The sequence below is a fragment of the Zingiber officinale genome, chromosome 1A (assembly GCF_018446385.1).
Source record: "Zingiber officinale cultivar Zhangliang chromosome 1A, Zo_v1.1, whole genome shotgun sequence".
Lineage (NCBI taxonomy): Eukaryota > Viridiplantae > Streptophyta > Magnoliopsida > Zingiberales > Zingiberaceae > Zingiber > Zingiber officinale.
Genome location: NC_055987.1, coordinates 137,635,330 through 137,639,396, shown reverse-complemented (window position 1 = coordinate 137,639,396; position 4,067 = coordinate 137,635,330). Strand labels below are relative to the sequence as shown.

General features: G+C 47.0%; 1 non-coding gene across 1 annotated transcript; it reads left to right on the top strand.

Annotated features, from left to right (window-relative positions):
* Positions 1–495: 495 nt before the first annotated feature.
* On the top strand, positions 496–601 carry LOC122039245. Its single transcript, XR_006128112.1, has one exon. It is a non-coding gene; the product is annotated as a small nucleolar RNA R71 (small nucleolar RNA).
* Positions 602–4,067: the final 3,466 nt, after the last annotated feature.

Here is a 4,067-nt window from a genome sequence, read left to right as displayed (position 1 = left end):
AGAGAAATTCGGATGATTTTCCATCCAGGGTTGTAAGTATTTGAGTATGGGTTGTTCTGTCTTTGATTGAAACCCATGATTGCATCGCATTGCTCCAATTGATTAATTTGTCTAGTGATAGCTCCCAATGGACATGAGTCATTTGAATGTTCTGAACTCCCACATACTTCACAAGATGTAGCAATGACATTTACCATATTTGAACTAGTCCCCATATTCTCAAATTTTTTTGTAAGAGCATCAAGTTTTGCAGCCAATAAAGTCACTGCATCAACATCAAACTTTCCTGATGCTTTTGTTATTGGGTTTATTGAAGGATGACCACCACTTCTTTCATTTGCCCATTGATGATGATTTTGTGCTACACTCTCTATGATTTCCTCAGCTTCATCCAAATTTTTATTCATGAGTGCCCCTCTAGCAGCTGAATCAAGGGACACTTTGGTATGATAATTAATACCATTATAGAAAGTATGCAACACTAACCATCTTTCCAAATCGTGGTGAGGGCATTGTCTGAGCATACTATTGTATCTATCCCAAGCTTCAAATAGATATTCTGAGTTAGCTTGTTTGAAACTTGCAATCAAATTCCTCATATGAGCAGTTTTACTTGGGGGATAGAATTTATCAAGGAATTGTTGCTCACATTGTTCCCAAGTGGTGATACTGTTGGGAGCCAAAGAATTCAACCATTTCTTGGCCCTATCTCTCAAAGAAAACCCAAATAATAATAACTGCACTGCTTCTGAAGGAACACTATTCATTTTCATTGTCCCACATATTTCATAAAAGACTTCTAAGTGTTGATTAGGGTCTTCATGTGGTCCTCCACCAAATTGATTTTGTTGCACCATGGAAATAATTGCAAGTTGATCTCAAAATTATTTGCCTCCATTGAAGGTCTTGAAATACTAGATCGAAAACCTCTAGCATAAGGTGCTGCATAATCCTTTAGTGGTCTATTAGCCATGTTCAAATGCTCTTGTTCTTCAATTTGTCTCTGCAAAATTCTTCTTCTATGAAATGTTCTATCAATTTCAGGGTCAAGAGGAAAAAGTTCTCCTGCAAAGTTAGATCTTCGCATACACAAGAACAAGATTGCAATAGAAACTAAATCAAACAAAGAAATTAAAAACAGAGAAAGGTAAGATTGGAATGTTAGAAAACAAAAAATGCAAAATTAAAATTGCTATAAAAGAATTTCCAAGAAGTTAGAAAGTATACAGGAAAATGAAAACAGAAACTAGAGATTACTTACAAATATGCAAATGAAAAGAAATAGAAATGTTATGTTTAGTCTAACTCAATTGATAATTTCCAATGTTATAGCGCAGTCCCCGACAACGGCGCCAAAAATTTGTTCGCTCTCCGCAAGTGTACGAAAATATCGCAAGTAATATAAAAGATTATTGTATCCACAGGGACTGGAATAAGCACTAGAAATATCTCAAAGTGAATTAGTTAAACAACTAATCAATTGGTTTCAAATGCTAAGTGATCCCGTCCGGAAGCAGAGTCGGACGAAGGCCGGTCGCGGTGGACTGGACGTTGACGGAAAGTCGCGGGCGGTACAGGCTCCCCACGGGTGGCTGATGCGGCTGCAGGACCCTGCACACACTCAGACGATCTCCCCCTTCCACGTTAGAGACCGAAACTCAGGGAAAAAGTCCCCGGATCAGGCCCTCCGACGCTCAAGTCAGGTCCTTTTTCCCCAGAAAGAACAGAAAGAAGCAGAAAGAAAAAATAGTTGTGGAAAAAAGTGACGAGAGAGTGTGTGTGCGTACCTGCGTACGAGGGATTTCTCCCCTTTTATCCGTCCTCCTGCTAGAACCTGCCCTCCTGTCAGAAAACGTTGGACGCCCGGCTTTGTCCTCTAGTCCTGGACACCTGTCGCGCTGCTATTTGTTGTGAAAGCATCTTTCTGTTTAGGAACCTCCGCCTTCGCACTTGGGTTTTGTCCTGTAGTGAGAGACAGCTGGCAGGCTACTACTGGCTACGAGGGCATCTTTTCGTTTCAGGAACCTTCGCCTTCGCTCGCATTGTTGATATGTAATGATTACCCCTGACGGACCGTTGAGATTCTCCGCTCCCGTATTACTTAGCTCCTCCGAGTCATTGTGCCCCCGCACCACTTTGTGGTTCGCATTTGGCCTCCCACTCACACTGCAGCCCTAGTCTAGACATAGCTTCGATCTTCACACATCCTGCGCTTTGTACTTCACGGCCCTCAACCGCAGTCTGAGCTCGGCGCCGATCAGCTCTGCACCCATTGGCCTATACTTCGGTTCTTGGCCTCCTTGCTCTGCTGACTTGCATCACACTTTGTACTTCACGGCCCTCAACCGCAGTCTGTGGTTGGGCCGATCAGCTCTGCCTTGAGCCCATTGGCCTATACTTCGGTTCTCGGCCTGCCTAGCTCTGCCGTCTGGGCTTGCATCCCGCACTTTGTACTTCACGGCCTCAACCGCAGTGCAGTGGTTGGCCGATCAGCTCTGCCTTGACCCATTGGCCTATACTTCCGGTTCTCGCCTCGCTGCCTATACCGCCTTGCATCCTGCACTTTGTACTTCCGGCCCTCAACCGCAGGTCTGTGGCTTGGCTCAGCTCTGCCGCCTTGACCCATTGGCCTATACTTCCAGTTCTCGGCCTCTTAGATCTGCCGATCATGCATCCTTCACTTTGTACTTCCGGCCCTCAGCAGTCTGTGGTTCGGTGGCTCACTCTGCAGGCCACCTATGTGCTCTGTGTTTGGGCCCTCTCTGCGGGCACGTGGATCGGTGACTCCTCTCAGCTCTGCGCTCCCAACCCGCTTACGCCTATCTGAGCCACCCCTGTCGGCTGCCTTTTTGACCGCCAAGTCGCCATGACTATTGACCGCCACCTCCTCGTGACTTTTGACCGCCACATAGCCTGGGCTTTTCTAATCCTTTCCTCTTGGGCCCCTCCATCACTAACCGTATCACAAGCCTCCCCCACAAGTCTAGTCGAAGGAGGATGACTAGACCTCTGCACATTTCTGTGACTTCGGCCTATCTTTGTGACTTCAACAGATCTCTGTGCATCTACCTCAGCGTATCTCTATGATCTCAGCATATCTCTGCGCACCTTGCTTCCTGCGTCACGCATCAGCTTTTGTGTCACGTTGCTTGGGATATCATGCCTCCTTTACTGTGTCGCCAGCCGCTTGGGGCGCCGCGCCCACTTAGTTGCTTGGATTCAGCTGCCATTCCTCTTTATAAGGAGCCTTAAGGTTGCTTCTCCGTGCTATCGCTTCTTTTTTACGCTGTCTTTCCTGCGTTCCGCCAACCGCTTCTCCACACGATGCATTCTCCTCCTTCTTCTCAGGAAGTTGACCAACCACCCTCCCGAGTGATGGTAGCAATTCACCACGCTACTTGTCTCAGAGCGTGGTGAATCGCGTGTCTCGGGATCGAGATCGCCGGTAGCTGCGTTCCATGGAAGACCGGTACCGCCTTGCAATCTGCGTGGATGTGGAAGGGGCGAGGAAGGAGCGATGCCGAGCTAACTGTAATGTCAACTCGGTATCCGAGGAGTTGCGTCAGAGCATGAACAAGCGCTCTCCTCCTCGCGCCTTGAGGATAAGCAACATACTATCACTTTCGGCAGCGGTCATGGATCTTTGCGGGCGGCTCAAGCGTGAACGCTCCGAATCCCCGGGTCTTCCATGAGTGTTCATTCCCAGGCCAATTCTTTCCACGAGTAAAAGGCGGCACGGGAATAGTTGTCTCAGTGGCTCCTTTGCCAAACGGCGCTTCTGCTTGTGGCCTAGGCTGTATCCCTCCCTTGCTGAACGGCGTTGCTACGCTCGTCGATCCGTCCCCTTTTGGCCCAGTTTCTCCTGCTCAATTTTCATCTAGTAAACACATTTTTAGAAATTGGCCCTTGGGTAAGAGCCTAGAGTCGCTTCATGATTTCTTTTCATGCATGTATTTCGGATAATAAAGTCAATGTAGTGCTTGAAAACTGCAACTGAGATGAATGTGTAAAACCTGATTTTGTAGTTAATATTGGCATTGTAGGAGTAGGGTAGATGGCCTTTCACA